Here is a 20379-nt window from a genome sequence, read left to right as displayed (position 1 = left end):
ATGTTTCTGAAGTTTTAGCCAATTTTAGATGTGGTCCGAATGAACCGAAGAAGAGGGAGATGGTCTTTTCATAGGCTTGTCACCTTTACAGGAGGGGGACTTACTTGACGATATACCCCGTAAAGCTTCATCAAAAGAAGGTTTCAGGAGTTCTTTGAGAATTAGCTTGCTCTTTCTTTCCTGTAAAACACGGGAGCTGAAAGAATGACAGAATGTACATGTCTCTTGGAGGTGAATGGCCCCCAAACAATAAACACAAATATTATGCCCATCAGTAATTGACATTTTTTTGTGAACATTTCTGTCACTTTTTAAAGCCTGATGGCTTAGGTTCCTTCTCTCTGCTTTCCTTAGACATTATAAGAAGGAAACACAACTACTACTACTAAAAAAGAAGTAAACACTAACTACAACTCTAAAGAAAACTAACACACACACACTTTTAAAATATTCTAGTAACACATTATAATAACAGAGCACATCTTTTGAAGAAAAGGAAAAACAAAGGAACAGCTCTGCCCTCTAAGTTAAACAGGCACTAGGCCCTCTAACTTAAACAGACCTAGTAGAGCTACAACAAGGGACATAAAAGACAAAGCCTCTAAGTTGTGGGTACTTAGCTCTCTAACTAAAATGAGCTAATATACGCAGACAAGGGAATATACACTCTAACCAACTATTCTACAGTAAACAATAACTACACCTCTAAAAACGTTGACAGGAAAAGGGAGAAATGGCCTTGCGACTAACAATGGCCAACAAGCAACAAACAAAGTAGTAAGATTAAATTGCACAGAGAAACTACAGAAGAAAATCTAAATTACTCAAGCTAGACTAACTATGTATATTATGGCTAAATACAAGAAAAATATGAAGATTTAAAGAAACCTAGCCATGGCTAAGGAGAAAGCATCCGAACTCGTAAAGCAGCAAATGAGATTTGGGGAATTACACCACTGCATGATGTGATACCTATTCAGCCACGAGCCAAGGAAGAGACTTCAAGCTAGTGTATTTGGCCGAGTCAGAGCCGAGGATCGGTTCCGAACCCAACCAGTAAGAATGAAGACAAGATAGGACAACATAACATCAATTGTTTTATGTGTTATACATTCATAATCAAGAATTTATGTAGATGTGACTATGCCACTATCTGTACTATACAGAACACTGTACTTGGTGTAGGTGAGGAGTTTGAGTGCAATGACGGCCAACTGTTAAGAGAACATCATCTAAAGCTGATAAAAAAGGAGGGACAACTGCTGATTGTGAAATATCCCTTTGCAAAAAATCATAATACCTTTGCCGGGATATTCAGATTTCATTCTCTTCTCACTGAAATACCTCCTTCATTTTAGCTAAGATCTCAAAACAGGCAGCTCTTCTGGTGGGAAATCTGAATTAACACTTTCCTCAGAATCAAAATTTTCAGTTTGAGGAGAAATCACTAAAGAAAAACATTCACTGTCCATTCCCTGTTCTTCTGATGAACAATTAGTGCCGGAATGAGGAAACTATTTTTTTTCTATTAGAAGCAAGTGAAAATAAAGACTTTTCCACATTAAAAAGCAGAAATTATTTATTTATCAAATCCCAGTCAAGTTCTGCCTGTCCATAACAAGACAGGCAGGATATGAAACACTGTTTTGCTTTCTCTCCTGGAAGATGCCTTGGAAAAGGACTGGCTGATGGCAGGGGCAATACCCAGGGATCAGGCTTTCAGCCCAGGTTTGTAGTAGACCTTCATCTCCTCCTTTCCCTCTGAGGAAGGCAAGAGTGGTTCTTCCTCACCTAGTGAGGAAAACTCTGCAGTCACAGAGGACATGTCTAATTCCTTAGTGGCTTCCCGAGAAACTGCATCAGAGGGATCAAGAGACATTGATGATTGCTTCAAAGAACCAAGTCCGACCACAGCAGAGTCACCCATTGGCAGCTGAGGCAGTAAAGGAGCTGGCCTGACACCCAAAGACTCCCTAGCATTTTTCATCTTCTTGCAGATGGGGGAAGGTTGAACTATGACTGCTCCATGATCCAACCAAAAATGAAGACTGATGGATGGGTAGTGGAGCCTGTAAGAGTCGGTAAACTTCCTTATAGAACAATAAGGATTTTAAGTAAAAAAATTAAATGGAAGTCCAAAAAAAGAGCAATGCCCTGTCTCTAACACTGTAATTCTACATTACAATGTAGAAAACAAGTAAAAAAAAGTTATACACTTTTGTCACACAAGCAAAGAGTTAGTAAAACTCCCACAAAAAAAAAAAGTCCATATAAGTCAGTTTTTCTAGCATTAAATAAATCAGTGGAAGATTTTCCACAGAAGAGTACTTATCTGCACAACCTTCAAGGATCGCTAACCAACCGTCAGGTCTAAGAAACCCACAGAGGGAGCATATTTTGCCAGCAAAGAAACACCAAAGCTTTTGGCACCCAAACTGCCTTGTTATGTGGTTCTGTTCAAGCTACTGGCAGTTAGGGTACATGGAAAGTGCCCTCAAACTTTTAAAGCTGGCTGATGGTCATATCCTGAGTAGGATAAAACCAAACAGCTCACAGGACTGCAACAGTGACCTGATGTTGAACATCTGGTCACTTTGAAAATCAACTCCAAAATCCTGAAGTGAAAAACACTGTTTGTGGAGCTGCAGGAGAAGGAGTCCTCTCTAGAGCCCTTTCTCCTGTTTTGAAAATGAATGTCAGCTAAGTAAAAAGCAATGTTATACCCTGTGCCTTTGTCCGCTACTACAGACTCTGATCAGACTCCAATGAGTTACACATTGGATAATTATTATAACAGCAATGTTACTTCTTTCAATAAATGTGATTTGTTCACTTAGAAGATCAGTTTCTAATTAGCCTGGCAGTTAAAGGCAGCTTGTGTTTGGGGAAGCGGCTGCAATTTCCCTACTCTTTGGAGTTGCTAGATGCAGCCGAGGGCTCTTACAGCACCAAGGAAGAGGCCTAAGAGAAGCATCAGCATGGAGGAGGAAAGAAAAGCTATGGGGATTTTGGAGGTGGAAAGTAACAATTTGGAGAAAAATTTGTTCGATTCAGTCAGAATATAAGAAAGATTCCTTTGTGGTAGATATATTGCACTTAGACCAGTGGCTTTAGGTACAATCTTGTCCACCAAGACCTGCGAAGTAGTGGCTAGTTTTAGTTTTAGTTTATTTTTCAGAATGGGGACCTGAGTTTGCTGTTTGGAGTTACACATATCAAGAAATTCCAACATTCTGGTGGCATGACCAACATTGTTGGAATTAGATTTCTATCATAAATCTTAGCCTGTATTTCAGGGTTCTACTGACCTCTCTAATCACTGGGCAGAAGATGTACATGATTATGGGTTGCATATTTTTTACATCCCTATACTACCAGGAGACAGAGATTGTGGTCTAAGATATCTAGGTATCATATAAAGGATACTGTATCCCCATTGGAAGTACAAGTTTGAAGTTAAAAAAAAAACACAGTTAGGTATTCTTACATCTCTGCAGATTGTTTTGCTATTTTCTTACTTGCATAAAACAGTTTGAAATGTTTCATATTTATTATCAGGTCTGTCACATAAAGATATAAGCTATGACACAGACAATCTGAGATCTACCAGCAGTCCAGTCCCTGCAAGAGCCAACAAAGTAGGAAGGGAGTTAATGGTCAATGCTGCTTCACTCATGGGGGGGAGGGGGGTCTGCCGACAGTGCTACAGTATCAACACCTGGTAAAGGAATAGGTGCATGGCAGCCAGCATTTTGGCCCAGGTGTGTGTGTGTGTGTGTGTGTGTGTGTGTGTGTGTGTGTATATGCCTCTGTATGTTTGGGAGTGCCCACACATTTGGGGAATATAAAACAAGGCTTTACAGAGAAGACAGAGCAGATGTTTGCTGCAGTGGATAGGGATTAGGCTAACATAAATCTTCAAGACTGGTGATATTAATGACATGATCTATAATGGTGGTTTCTCCCAGCTTGCAGAAAATTACAGTGCTTCATTACGCATAATATGAGGAGGAGAGACCATATCCCCAGCCTTTGAGACTCCAGTGGCACTCTACCCTGTAGTCCTGCTCAAGGTTGGACACAGGCAAAGAGCACAAAACCCCTTCGCTACTACCTGGATGATGGCCTTCACCATTCTAGTTTCTCTCTGTCTCCACTGGTGGTCTTATGGACATGTAATGTATAGGGGGATTTCAACAGAGCTCAAACCTACAGGTACGGATGGCTGTCAGTACCAGAGGCAAAAACTGCTTGAGTAAAAAATGTTTAATGTATGTTAATTTTTTTCCCCTCTTCTTTTCTAGGCCTCACAGCTTACGTGTGTGGAACACTAACACAGTTTCTCAAAAAGTATAGTTTCAAAAACGTTTTATTCTTTTGTTGTGCTTTGAATATTAGTTTGTATACTTCAAGTTTTTTAGCTTGCTTTTTTGTCTTTGCATTGCATTACCTTTGAAAAATAATTAATTTTGTGACAGCAGATACTAGGGGTGAGCATCCCCTTACTGCATGCTGGTAATGCCAGTGCAGAAGGTGGGTATAAAATCTAAATTCAGAGTTCCTGTTGCAGATTTTTTATTTTCATTTAATGGCTGCTTCATATATTCTTCTGTAGTACAAATGTTATCACAATGCAAACAATATAAGCAGACAATCTTTGCAGACATCTTCCTTACAAAAGACTCATTGGTCTGTGGTAGATAATGGAAAACCTGTGAAGTTGGGTTACAGGGACTGTTTTTTTTTTTTTTCCACCTTCAGTTTAGAAGATAGTAAGAATCTTGAAACTTCAACCTGAAACACCTTCAGCATGAGTAGGATATATATATTTTTTCAGTTTAGAAGATGAGTGTTGGCCCTCTTATGAAAAGACTATAGTGTCCAGATTAATACCCAATGGGCTGTATTTGCCTGCATTCAGGGATGTTGGGCAGCACTGGACATGAGTTTAATTTCTTAACATCTGCTGTCTGGAATTGCTACTGAAGAGTTTAAAAACTGAATGAGTGATGTTTTTGAATTTCAAGATGGTTTTCTAATTAAGGTGTGCAGGTATAACATTGCTAGCGAACAGTAAGTATAGTATTCAACAGAAGTAAAGAGCAGGGAATCCTCTGTGATGATTTTTTTGAGTATTGTAAACTAATATGTCTTCCAGAATGTGGGCACTCTTGTAAAAGCTGGACCATTTCAAAAGACATTCTTATTTTCCAGAAAGTAATTTAAAAAAATCTAGATTAGACAGGCTTTTAATACCAGCAGCACGCATACCTATTTCTGTACTTACAAACATTGCCAGATTATTTGACAGATCATGTCCCCAAGTTTTGGTTTTAAGGAATATCTCAGTATTCTCACAAAATACTGAACAGTCCCTAAATATTTGTGCAACAATATTTCTTTTAAAGATTTGTGACATCTCTAGATTCATGATTGTTTCTACGTGACAAAATGTAAAGGGATACCTGAAAATAAGATATTACTGAAAGGTCATTAAGAACTTTCATTAACCCAATACTCTTAAGCACAAATGGATACATCAAAGGATAGGAAAGAACTAACTTTTCAAGTCTCGGTAACTAGCTGCCATCTCGCGGTGGTGGTGCTACGGTAGCGTTGTCACCTCACAGTAAGACGTTGTCCCGTTCGATTCTCAGCTAGAGCGTCAAATGCGTGGAGACATGCGCGAATGGGCGTACCTTTGTTGAAGGTCGTGCATCAGGGCAGGTAACTCGGCACATAAAAATCAACTACCAATCATTAGCGGACCGGAGTTCCGCTGTGGCGACCCCTAACCGGGAAAAGCCGAAAGACACAACAAGTAACTAGCTGCCATCTGTCTGTTAACTTCTGCATATGATCGAAGCAAAAAATATAAAATATTACAACACAGCATTTTGCCAGCGGCCAATTCCTCCCTACACCCCTTATCTTTACATATAATCCACATCACTAGAGGGGCATTCAGCATACTCCATCTACCCCCAGGACAAGCACACCCATCCTCTCAGCCTGCCCCATCCAACACCTAACCTGGGTCACCTGGACTGTAGTTGGGCCTTTATCCCTCTAAGCCACCAGCAAGCTTGCGGACCACTTTATTAGATTTGATGCCTGCAATGCTACTAGCATCCAGCATAGGTCAGAAAAGTCAGAAAGGTAGCTGTTTACCCTGGATTCTTCCCCCCTGGGATAGGAAAGCTGACCAGTGGCCACTTCATCGTATCCTCTGGCCAACACAATTATTGGACTGAGCCTGTTCCTGAACTTGGAACACTGGTGGCACAAACAGATGCTTTATTTCCATGCCACTGGGCCAGCGATAAATTTACTATTTTAGGAGCCAGTCTACCTCCCCTGTCAATAAACAGAAAAATGGGCAGCAAAAATGTGTTATTAATTATATAAAAGGGCAAACCTCCTTAAACATTAAGCAAAAAGAGTTAGTCTGTTTCTAAATACTTGTGTTTATTATCTGTAATTTAATATGTTAGCAGTATTTTCATTTTGAATTTTTTTGATTAACCTCTAAAGCTTACTTACAGTGTGGCCAAAAAAGAAATAACCACAATCGTTGTAACTCTAGCCGTAACTGCGGTGGTGGTGCTGCGGTAGCGTTGTCGCATCACAGTTAGACGTTGCCCGTTCGATTCTCAGTTAGAGCGTCTTCTGTGTCGCGACATGCGTGAATGGGCATTCCTTCGTTGAAGGTTGTGCGTTAGACCCGGCAAGCCAGCACGTAAAAATCTACTGCCAATCATTAGCGGACCGAAGTTCCGCTGTGGCGACCCCTAACCGGGAAAAGCCAAAAGATACAAACATTGTAACTCTAGCCGTATGAAGTATAAAAAGTATACTATGTCCATGTTTTTAAACAGAATGCACAGGCACATCCCTGACTCCAAGAGAAGAAAATGTTTCTTAGCAGACACTCTTGACTTGTAGTTAACCAGAACTACAGAACTAAACAATTTGCTTTGAATGGAAATCATTACAGTAGTTATGAATGTCTTAACACACAGAAATCCCTTAAGCATGACACAGGAGACTCCAGTAATCACTGCTATATTTAACATAGCTGAAACAGTTTGCCTGGATCTAGATTCCGGGAACATGGGCTACATAGTAGCAATTGACCATAATCTCATTCTTAATACCACACTGTTTAGACTTCAAAACAAAACAGCAACAATTTGTGTCCTTTTCATTAATGGAAATACAGCAGGCAGCACCGATGATCATATCTGCTGAGAGTGACTGACACAGAAGCTATGATATGGGAATAGTCACTGTGAAAGGCATAGTCAAAAGACAATATAATATCATCAGAGTCATCATTAATCCAAGCTTGCACTGATGGTATGAATGATGTATTCAGGCACTATTTATTCTTTTTTTTTTTACTTTTTCTTCCCAGTCTGTAACTCCTTCTTTGCTAAGTTTTAACTCCATAGAGCTAACCTCATTCTCTCATACCACCATTAAGAAAATGGCTGTTAAATGGCTATATATATATATATATATATATATATATATATATATATATATATATATATATATAAAAAACATTACCACCAGTACTTAAGATGGCAAAATGCAGCTACATACCTCTGGACCAGGTGGACCTGGAAAACCAGCTGGACCTTTGTCACCAACCTTTCCCTGGGTAAATTAAAAAAGATCACTCCATTAAAATTATGTTTTAAGTTTTCTAAAGAAGTGTATACTAGTTTTTACCACAACATGTTAATTTATTTACAGCTCAAGTCTTTTTTTAAGTGCCGCACTTCAAAGTGTTTTACACGTCATTCATTAAAATTAACAATGTGCAATGATATATCTTGAAATAATCAGAATATCAAGAAATAAAGCAACATAACCACAACTGATGCATCATTCTGTCCTTAATTTTCAATCTCACACTGGTTATATTATAGCGGACTAAGGTTGTGTCCCTGATCACTGTTACATATTTGAGAAATGCCATGTCAAGAATTTCATACATATCATTCTAGACAGGATTAATTATCAATTAACAGCTTGCTAAAGAACACTGCTTTGTTTCCTGATGACCATGTAAGATTTGTCAAAAAAAAAAAAAAAAAACATATTTTGGGGGACTAGCTACCCTTCAATAGATTGGGACAAATACACCTCCTATTTAGGATATGCTCAAAAATTCCCTGCAGCAGTTGGTAAATAAACCTTCTAGAGGACACATCATTATTGACCTAATTCATGCAAATATGGCCACCTCTTGTACTATTTTTCTGGTATCTTTTTCCCCAGTGAAGTCTGGCTATAAACATAACCTTTTCCTTTAATCTTCATAAAAGCTCCTACGACAAACCTCACTGTACTTAACAACTACAGATATGCAATCCTCAACTTACTTTTTAATCTAACATCAAAATTTACTTATGACTGTATCTTCCCGACCTTAATACAACAGCAAGCTTAACTAAAGAATTCTACACCCAGTCAGAAAAATGCAATGGGCTAGCAATTCTTAGCAGAACTAAGTACCATGGGAAATTCTGAAACAAACTACATTGGTGGTCTACCACTATAAATAATATAAACATTAGAAGAAATAAATTCCTTAAATTATTTAGTAGATCCAAACCCCCTTTTCCCAAGGATAATATCAATTGCATTAAAAAAAACTGAAGAACACTATCAGCTTCACTAAAGAAACCAAAGAACTTAGGCTGGTCTCTGAAGCCAAAGATAATTATACCTCTTAGGTTAGAAAACTAAAAAATAATTCCCTATATTGCTTTGAATGTATTTATAATGACAGCTATTCTAACCCAACAGACATTGTCATTATCCTTGCAAACAAATTTATTGTCAACTTCACTCCTAAAACTTCTATTCAAAGCCCAAAAGTTCAGAATTCCTTAACCACCAATTATCTCTACAGATCATTTACTTAAAATGCTAAACAAAAGCAAAAATAATTCCTCCATGGAACCTGACAATATACCTAGTGCTTAATTAATAGTGTTAAACATGCCCTTGCAGACACACTCCAATTGTTTAGCCTTAATTTACCTATTGTTTTTTTATCCCTGATGAGAAGGGCACTGCAGTGGTAATGTTCCTCCATAAGAGTGGCCTTACAACCAAGCCAGGTAATTACAGATCTATCAACCTTAAAAGCCTCATCTGTAAAACCATGGAACATATGAAAACTGACCTCATAAGCTGCAACATCAAGAATCATATTAGACTTGATCCCTAACAGTCCGGCTTTGAGAAGGGTAGACCCTGTCTATTTAATCTGGTAAAGTTCTTCAGAATACTTACAGAGGCTACAGATAGTGGCCATGCAGTACACACAACATATTTTGACCTGACTAAGGCCTTCAACATCATTCACCATGCAGGTATCATACAAAACCTAAATGCCTTAAAAATCTATCTATATGTGGTACGATTTATTGATATATATATATATATATATATATATATATATATATATATATATATATATATATATATATATATATATATATTTGTTTACCAGCATAGTGCACAGAGCAATACTGACCAATTTCAGGCTCCACCTGGGTTAAATACAAGTCATTTCATAGCTAATTACTAGGCTAGCTGCCTTAATGGGGCATTCTAAGCCAATTTCCATCCCAAAGGTGAGAATCAAACATTGTACCTTGTGTCTGTGAGTCAAACACCTTAACCATTATATCACAAATAAAAAATACAGAAATGTAAGCAATAACACAACAATTCAGAATAATGACACAGAATAAATGTGTATATACATTCCAGTGAACAAGCACAGTGTAATGTACAACATATGCATTAGTTTCTAAGTGGGTCAATCTTTAATGAATCTTGAGAGACGAAAGGAGAAGACACTCCGAAAGGAGATAGATTAGGTGATACATCTTTTGTTGAAGCAGGAGCATTGATAACAAACTGGTTGAAAGACAGAACCCGCACAGTGTGAGTTGCAAGTATCTCATAAGAAAGTATGAAAGTGACCAGTGGTTTCTGTCTCTGAGGGCTCAGTTTTGGAAACTCTTTTTTATTTTTTTTACATTTACTTGTCAGATCTCCAAGCAAAGAGCTGAGACCTCTGGCTAACACAGTTTGCTGACAACTACAGACTAGTGGTTGTTGTTAAGTCACCATATGACACCCAAACCATCCAGAACAAACCCTACTGTAATAAACTCTTGATGTACTAAAATGGGTTTAAACTAGAGATAAGACAGCTGCACACTGACCTACATGTTGATAAGAGCTCATTGTATGTGAAAATTGAAATTGAGAACTGGAGACCAGTAAAGGCTACCAATTTGGGTGGAAATAATTACTGGCAAGTTATTACACTGCCTGGTTGCCAATAAAGAAAAAAAATGGAGAAAGTAAAAGAAAATTACTCAGAAAGGGAGTAAAAAAAATACTGACTGGGAAGAATATTTCAGCAGTTCAGCAAAAGCATTTTAAGTTTTAGCTTTGGTATAGGAGATGGCTTCAACTAGTTTAGAAACAAAAATAAATCAAATGTATTCAGAGGTATTTAAAATAAGTAAAGCACTGACAAAAAACATATAAAGTCAAACAGCAAAACTGGAAACACTTTAGAAAAAGCTTTAACTAGCTAGCTATTTCAAAAATATAAAAGACAGAGCACTCAGAGAAAGCCTGATATTTTAATGCTGTACCAGGGAAACTGGAAGGAATAGACTCCATACATTTGATAAAAGTACAAATAAGCAACAGGACTAGTGTTCCACAGCAGGTTTGTTAACTGAGAGAGCACGTTTGGAGTATGCTCCAAATCTGGTCATGAGAAAGTAGTCAAGGGATATATTAGTAAAGATGCGATCACACCAGCAGAAAGAGTTGCTCCTGACAAAAAAGTGGTATAAGGAAAAAGTACAAAAAATTGGGAATGGAGGGGTGTAGAAAATAGTTATTCACTGTACACCAGACAGAAAAGAAACAAGTTTAGCCCATCAGTCAGGGAATATCAACAGGCAAGTTGCGAGATTCAAGCCGCTTTATCCAGCTTTCTTCAGAATATCTTTTCCCTGGAGGATCAAAAGACATTATTGGATGCAGAACTGGTTAAAGACATAATAAAAAACTGTAGCCAAGAAAGAGTGAGATATCTAGAAGGGGATTCTGTTCCTCATTATACTTACAATAACAAAGCTCATACAAAAACTTTGCCAGTGAAATTCTTCCGTTGTTCTAAAGAAAAACATTTTAGTGACATTAGAGAAAAAAAAAAAAAAAAGAAAACACACAGGAGTCAACTAGGAAAATGAGAAGTACCTTGGACTAGAAACCAGAGACTGGTGTTTGAAGATAGAGCAGATCAAGAAACCGAATGCTAAAAAAGTATAGCAGCATCACTTTTGGTAGACAACCTCTCCTCTCATCATACTGTATAGATAACACAATACAAAATGAAAACATATTCAGGGAACTTTCTTTTGACCATCATTTTGTTTAACCCAGTTAACAGCCAAAGAAATATCACAAAGGTCTAAACAGGCAATCAGTCCCTTACATCTAGCACTGATCAGTCCAACTATCAAGTATAGGTCCCACCTTTGGGATGTATGTCACTAAGCATAACAAATTAGAAGTTATGTACTCACCATAACGTTCCATCTGAGTAGGTGTATTCATTTGTCTGCAACCTGTGGGTTATGGATCCGATATCGGATCCGAACCGGCATGGTTTTCCAGCTATGGATCCAAGCTCTCAGCTCCTCCCCTCACCCATAATGCCCTGCTCTACCCTCATGACCTCAGATCGAGTTTGCCAAAGCAACAATACCCTAAAAAGGGTAACAAGGAATATGCAGGAAACTGAAAGGCCAGGGGCAGACAAATGAATACACCTACTCAGATGGAACGTTATGGTGAGTACATAACTTCTAAATCTGAAGTAGGATATTCATTTGTCTGCAACCTGTGGGACAGAGTCCCCAGCTACCTGAATCTTGGGCGGCCATCATGGAAGGATATTCTGAGCACGCTGAGCCAAAGGATGCTCTACCCCTAGATGCAAGATCCAACTTATAGTGAGAAATAAATGTATGAGATGAAGCCCACGTGGCTGCTGCACAAATATCATCTAGAGGAATCCTAGCCTTGAAGGCTGCCAAGGTAGATACTGACCGGGTTGAATGGGCATGAACACCCCGGGCCTTCCTGACGCTTGATAAGCCAATAAAATGCACTGTGAAATCCAGCGGGACAGAGAAACTTTAGAAATTGGCTTGCCCAAATTGAATTTTGCAAAGGAAATAAACAGCTGGTCGGATTGCCTATGACCAGCTGTCCTGTTGAGATAAAATCCAAGTTGCCTGTGAACATCTAGTGAGTGAAGCTTATATTCACCTTTGTTTTCATACTTAGGGAAGAAAACAGGGAGGTTAATGGATTGATTGATGTTTGCTTCAGAAGCGATTTTAGGAAGGAAGGACGGGTTGGTCCTGAGGGAGACACGGTCCGGATGAAATACCAAGTAAGGAGGTTTAGCTGATAAAGCTTGAAGTTCAGAAACTCTCTTGGCTGATGTAATGGCTACCAAAAAGGCTGTCTTGTAGGACAAGAATTTGAGATCCACCTCGAGGGGGGTGGGAGCGGTCAAGGCCTGTAGGACCAAAGAAAGGTCCCAAGGAGGAACTGCTTGTTTTATAGGGGGCCTGAGAAGGAAAGTACCTTTAAGAAATGTTTTGCACAATTTGGCTGACATAAGAGGATTAGACTCTTGACCAATGTGATAGTGAGAATGCCGCCAGTTGAACTTTGACTGTGGAACTGCTGGCACCATCATTAAAGAGAGGTTAGAAAATCAAGCACTACAGGGGAGAGGGATTGAAGGGATTTAGGCCGCCTCCCGCCCCACCACACAGAAGCGTTTCCATTTTGCTTGTAAACCTTTCTAGTGGATGGTTTATGAGCCGCCACAAAATAGCCTTTACCGTGAAGAAATACGGAGTCCTTATCAAGAGTGGAACTGGAGCAGCCAAGCGGTCAGCTTCAGGTTGTCCAGGTTCGGAGGAGGAATGCAGGATGGATGGGATATCAGATCCGAATGGGATCTAGAATCCAAGGAGGATTCACCGAGTGAGACCTTAGGAAACCAGATCTGTCGAGGCCAGAATGGAGCAATGAGAATCATTCTGCAACCCACCCGAGAGGCTTTCTGAAGAACTTGTAGCATCAGAGGCAAGGGTGGATAGGCATACAGGAAGATCGGGGGCAAGCATGCACAGAGCGTCTCTTGGGGGGGTTCCGGGAGGAGGTATATGGTGTTTGAGGGAGAAGCAAAAGATCGCATGAAGGGGTTCCCCCCCCATGCCGAATATGCTCCGCTACTTGACAATTGAGAGACCACTGTAAGGGGTCAGAATGGTGCGCTTTGAGCTTGTCGCTAGGATGTGACACCGACCGAATGTGCAATATGATGAAGCGATTGGTGGAGATTGCCCATTCCCAAACTCTCATGGCCTCTCGACAAAGAGGGTAAGACCTTGTTCCCCTTGCTTGTTGATGTACCAGACAACAGACATATTGTCCGATTGAATCGCAATTGTTCCCAAGGAAGAAAGTCCTGAAGTGCTAGCGCACTGCTCTCATCTCTAGAACATTGATATGCAGAGTGGAGCCACCACAAGAGGGACAACCAAGCCTTGCTGATCGCTATGGGATGATGCATGGGAGAGAGCAAGGTATGACCACTGTACTAGGCGTCCACTGTAGAATGCATATTGAGCCTGGCAAGAGGAAGAAGTGCTATAGCCAAGCCATGGACCCTAGAGCCCTCAGGACCAACTCCGCTGGAACAGAACTTGAATGGAGAATGGCCCGCACCTGGAGCTGCAGATTTAGAACTCTGTCCGCAGTGAGGAAGGCTCAAACTCCTTGTGTCTAGTCTGGCCCCTATGAAATCTAAGAGCTGTGTGCTGGGCAGGTTGGACTTTTTGTATTTATTGTGATGCCCAGAAATGGAGCAAGATGGAGAAAGGAGAGTCGCGCCAAGAGAAGTAGATGCCTTGTTGGGGGTAAGGAGCCCAGTCGTCCAGGTAGGGAAAGACCTGCACCCCTGAAGCCTCAGGTGGGCTACCACTGCTAGTACTTTGGTAAACACCCTGGGGGCTGTGGTGAGACCAAAGGGAAGGACCCGAACTGGTAGTGACTGGCTCCCAGCCAGAAGCGAGAAAAACCCCCTGAGCGCCTGTCCATCAGGATGTGGATCCTTGAGATCTATCGAGCACATCCAGTGATTTTCTCCCAGAAGGGAGAATAGATTGCAGAGTGACCATTCGAATTTTTCTTTGGGGACTGCCAGATTCAAGAGAGAGAGGTCTAGGATTGGTCTTAGTTCCTTTTGGCACTAAAAAGAATCTGGAGAAAGAACCCTGATCCTGGTCTGGGGGGGGCGGGCTGGATGGCTCTTTTCTTTAGCAGATGGCCAATTTCTGCCAAGCGGCCTCCAAGGTGAAGGAAAGGAACTGATATCCCCTGGATATGATTTGGAAACCCACGGTCGATGTGTTATGGACCCCATGCCGCTAGGTGCCCCAGTCGGGCAGAACCAGGGGTTGCCAGCGGGGCTCAGAGAAAGTTCCCTGGACCCAAAGTTTCACGGTGGTTGTCACAGGCTGGGACTGCTGCGACTTCGAAACACATCTTCTTTCTGACCCTTTTGGTTCCTAGAATAGGGCCTCTGGGGTGCAGCTGGGTCAACGCGTCGGAAGCGGTCTTGCCAAACAGAGCAGACCCATCTTCTGGGGGCTGTCAGAGGAGTCTAAGCAAGCAAATTTGCTCCATGGGAGCAACTTGGGGCAGCCTGGGAGGCGCGGGGCCGGGGGGAAGCGCGGAAGGCCGGGGGTCGGAGACCCTCAACAGAGCCCTCTCCCTCCCATCAAAAAAGCCGAGAGGCCGACCCTCGACCAAAGGATCGAACAATGCAACAAGATGATGTGAGGTGTCTAACAAGAAGACAAACAGGCAGGTGTGTGGCCATCAGCCGGTGAGAGCTATTGGCCGTGAGCATTTGAAAATACAGATTTAGCTAGAGCTTCAATATCTATATCTATAAAACACAAAAAAGAACAAAAACAACAAAAAACACACTTAAACACACACACACTCACACACAGGAAGGGAGGAATTGGAGAATCTTTAAAAAAAAATTAAAAAACAGTCTATCTATATTAAAGGGAAACCTACCAACACACAAATTTAGTTAAAGAATCAAAAATTTTTCTTAAAAAAGTTTTAAGAAAGAAAAGCTGAGAGCTATGTACCCACATCCAGTTACCAGCCAGCGGCACACACAAGATCTGAGGTCATGAGGGTAGAGCAGGGCATTATGGGTGGGCATATAGAAATATCCCAAAGGTTACTAATTAAATTAAAAATATCACAGGTCTAAATTCCCTGAGCTACCAAAAGAGCTTGGAAGCTCTATCCCTTTATTTAGTGTCTTACAGACTTTTTAAAGGAGATTTCTCTCTCACTTACCATGCCATTAGAGGTCCAATTGTCCTGGCACTCCTGTATCTCCACAAGTTCAATATCTCCACCAATACTAGAACCAGGGACCTAAATTGTCACCAACAGATAAAACATGGTGGACTGACAATTTTTTTTTAACCCAGTACTTCCCAAGCCTCTGGAATATACTTCCCCTGCATGTTAAGCAGAGTTAGTCACTATTTTCCTTTAAACAAAACCCAGATAAATGAATGGATATCCACAATTTTGCTCCAAGACTGACTGTTATGTCAATCCTGCAAAAAGGAGATGCAGTCTGAGGGAAGGTAACTTCAATGCATGAATAATCATAAGACTTGATGCTCTTGGAATAGGTATGAATGTATGAAACCCAGAAATACTTAAATGCACTGGTATTCCTGATTTAAAGTTCATAACCATTGATGAGGATGAGGAAAATGACAAGTAAAAGAGAACTCTGTCATGTGATAATGTCCTCACCTCACAATCACAGTCTGGTACAAAGCCTGCAGGAATGTCACCAATCTGCTGGTGAATCTCTTAATCTACCATACCCACCCCCTCATACGCAGAACCCCAATATACTTGAACTCTTCCACTTGGCCAACTTTTCTTCTTTCATTTGCAGACAGGGGGCCACTCTTTATTGAATGATTACCATGACCTCTGATATAAAGATGCTGATTTTCATCCCAGCTGTTTCATAGTCAGTAGTGAACTATTACAGTGCACACCTCAGACCATGGTGAATTGGGCTCAACAGGTCTGCAAGCCACAATGAGGCAAACATTTATGTTCCCAGACTTCACAGTCTTCAAACATCTTCAGCACTTGCACACTCTTAGTATAAAATCTATTACCAGAAGAGTAGACATGACATTACCTTTGGTGGAGCCTATACCAAACATGATCACATTCCACTTCATACTTGCAAATATGGGGACAAAATAGCATGTAAAACTGGTTGTGGAACTCTTGTCTTTATGCATTCTATGAAAGACATTCAAGTGCTTTCTCCAGGTCTAGAAAGCACATGTACCCAATAATAGTAAATTCCCACAATTAACTCAATATCTTTTCACAGACAGAGCCAAAACAGTTCCATGCAGAGCCATAGGAAAGGTGAGGCAGATAGGGTGGCTACATCAGGTGCAATCTTGTACAGGGTGCTGAAGAAATGACAGTTTACAAGGTATCATTACAGTAATCTTTCTTTACAGTGAATAAGATGCAAGAGCAGACATCAAGACTTGGATACACATGCACATACATAACCAGGTTCTCAGGCTCAATGTTCAGAGAAGGGCAGGCATACAATCTCTGGTTCAGGCATGTGTTTAAATTACTCTGGCTAAGGTATGAAAACAACATGGTTCAACTGCAGACAAGCTCAGATTCACAAAAGCTTATGTTCAGGCAAGTAATATAGATAACGAAACTTGGTGTGAGATATGGGGTGCTGAATTAAAGTTCACATTGATATAAATTAGCAGGCAACCAAATTAAAGTTTGAGTATAAAAACGATGTTAAATAGGTTTTAATATGATCTATGTTGTCCATGATTAGATTCAGACTTTGAACCAGTCAACCAAACTCATTTTTAAACACCTGGTAATACAGTGACACTTACGATTACACAAAAGATAAGGAAAACAAATTCAGGTTTAGGTATACTATCACATAAATAGGTACAGGTTCATGAATGGTGTAAAGTATTTTTCAAAATGTATAAGCAGTAGTTTAGGAAAACTTATTTAGGTGTTTGATCTGAAAGCAAGAGCAGACTTAAGACAGGGAATAAAATACACAGAATCACATTATTACAGAAGCAGAAATAATCATGTAAGTAATTTTTATATACCAAGCAGACTCCAAAGAAATTTTCAGCAAATAGATTGTAAAAACATTGGTGGTGTCATGAGGAAGAAAGAGGTTATTCAGAAATTTTTTTGGGACTATAATGAGTTGGCAGACTTTAAAAATTCCATGAAGACTACTTTGTCAGAAATACTGGGTGAGCAAATTGGTGTAACTAAGGAAATTATTTTTGAGCTGTGATACAGGATCTAAATTGCCTACACACAGCATTGAGTTTAATTCTGGAGGATGCCAAAAAACAATTACTAGAAAATGTAAATCAAAGTTTAAACCGACTGTATTAGAAGTGCAGAAAATTGTAACAGAAATAAAAAAAATGGAAGTGGGATCTTTAGAAAAGGTTTACAGTAAATTACATAGAAAATGGGAATTGTGGGAACAATGCATGCAGAATAATGTTTTGGATGAGGAATTAGGTTTAAGGAAGGCAGGAAACGAATGAGCTATTTAACGTTCAATTGACAATTAATGTATAGAAGATCATATGGGATGTATAATGTTGTAGCTGAAATATATCAACATGGTTTGTTTTCATATAAATGTCTGATTGTCTATGTCATAAGTGATAATTTAATAAAGATGATTTTTGTTTAAAAAAAATAAGTAGAAATAATGAGACTCCAATAATGACAGATAATGACATTACCAAATAATTACACAGATGTGATCAGATACACAGGCTATGTCTTACGTAAGGGAGTAGTTACTGAAATGTAAATTCAGACATGAGATAAGTGGATGACATGTTATTTCAGTAACCTATCAAATCTCAAGATTATAACCATTATGCCATAAATATAAACTCATGCTGAGGCAAGCATTCAAACACTTAGACTCAGGTTAGGGAATGAATGCCTACATTCAAACTTAGACATGGAGTCAGGTACTAACTGAGGTTCACATGGGATATTAGAAGACACTGCTTATGTCAGCATCAAAGCAATAATGATTACATCCATAAACAGAGTGGACATAAATCAAGAGCTCACTTCCATGCGGCTTGGATTTGGGACAAGGCATCTGGTCCCCTACCAATCCACTGTAGCCTATTTGGTTGGACCAGCTGACAGAATGAAACTCAGAATTTTTGTTTTACAGTCATCTCCAAGGTAAGACAACACTGGAGTCATCTTTAATAAATATAATTCAAAGAGATCTCCCTCTGCAAGCAGAAGGGGAGATAGAGAGGGTTTGTAAGGGGCATGTCCCTCTGTATTGGGAAGAGGTAAAGCCTGCAAAAAATAAAACAAATTCTGAAAGCTCTGCTTTATTTTTTTCTACGTTTTATGAAGACATAAAAGCCTATGACTGCTCCTGAACTGACTGTTAATGATGCTGAAATACTGTATAACAATGTGTAGAATTAAAGACAAAGGTTATGTACTCATCATAACGATGCATCTGTGTTGTCAGTTTCCATCCCTCCTCAACAGATGGGTCTCGGATCCAACTTCAGCCATTTCGTTGGTTCTATACCTTGAGCTCCTCCCCTTACCCATAACCCTCTCTTCTCCTAAAGTACCTCAGATTGAGTTTGCCCTCTGGTCCCCCTACCAATTTACATAAAAAAAGATACCTAGTAGTAAGCATACTCCATATCAAATTGTATTTCAGCTAGAATGGTAAGGAAAGGAAGACTGGAGTTCATTTAGCAAAGTGGGCAAGAATTACTCCTGAGGACATACTAGGAGCCCAAATTAAAAAAAAAATTCAAAATAGGAAAATGGATGGAGGGTGGGAGGCCACCTGCCCCAGACAGAACTGAGCATCCCCAAGATCCTGCCTTGACTCAGAGGTCAGAGCTGAGCTGTCCAGGGCTGAGGATCACCGTGGAAGGGATGGCTCCAGAAACATCAGAGTTAAACCCAAGGCCCCAGATATGGCATCAATGCTACGGCTCTGAGATCCTTCCAGATCTGCCAGAGTCACAGCCATCTGGATCACAGAAGGCGTGGGAGTCTACAAGGGCCAAACTTTAAGATCCTAGCACAAATTCGGAATTCTCAGGTCTGTAGACTCCAAAGCCATAGATGGATCAAAGTATGAGCAAAAAGTTGGGGATGGACTGGTGATATGCTCATGGACCCAATGGGAGCCAGACACATAATTACCCCAACTGAATCTGGGTTCTGAGAAACTTTCCAGTCATCCTGTCCATGTCTGCTTCTGTTAGGCTCCTAGATGATCTGAGGGCCAAAGAGGTCAAGGTTGGTCTGGACATGTTTTGAGGTTTCTCCTGCACAAAAAGTGAGTGAAAACTCGAGGAAACCATCTCCAGAGAAAATCTGGGTGGCCTAATACATGGAGACTCTGTCTTGGTTTAAGTCAGACCTGAAGTTGAGGATCTAGGTTTAGATGGTGTTGGATCCAAAAAAGAAGTCGGACCCAATGATTCTGCGATTTTTCTTGACTGGAACAGAGTCCTTAGTAGAAGGAGGAAAGCAATCAGAAGAATGCTTCCTTGCATCTCCCTTGGAAGACACCAAAGATTTCTTGGAGGAAGGGGGAGTCCCAAAAGATGAAGAAGAAGTGGAGGGAAAAAGAAGTTATGTACTCACCATAATGTTCCATCTGTGTTGTCAATCTTAATTTATCCTTGATCTGTGGGTTTGGTTCTGAAATCGGAACCGACTTGGCCATACTACAGCCTGTGAGGACCAAAAACTCTCAAGCTTTCCTCCCTACCTATAATGCTCCTCTCCCTTTTACCTCAGATAGAGTTTGCTGATAGATAGAAAAAAGTATGTACTCCCAATATACTTTTGTGGAGACCATATCTTGTATAGGAATACTACAAAAATAGTAAATAAGGACACAGCTCACTTCACCAAGAGATATCAAAGGATGGGGGTTGGAGGGAGGGGTGTCAAGGATAAATGAAAACTGACAACACAGATAGAACATCATGGTGAGTACATAACTTCTTTATCTGATGTAGTCAATCTTCATTTATTCCTTGACCTGTGGGACAGAGTCCCCAG

The sequence above is a fragment of the Protopterus annectens genome, chromosome 16.part0, assembly GCF_019279795.1.
Source record: "Protopterus annectens isolate FY-2018-M chromosome 16.part0, PAN1.0, whole genome shotgun sequence".
In the NCBI taxonomy this organism is placed as follows: domain Eukaryota; kingdom Metazoa; phylum Chordata; order Ceratodontiformes; family Protopteridae; genus Protopterus; species Protopterus annectens.
The sequence above is the reverse complement of the archived record's forward strand: the minus strand, read 5'-3'. Positions refer to the sequence as shown.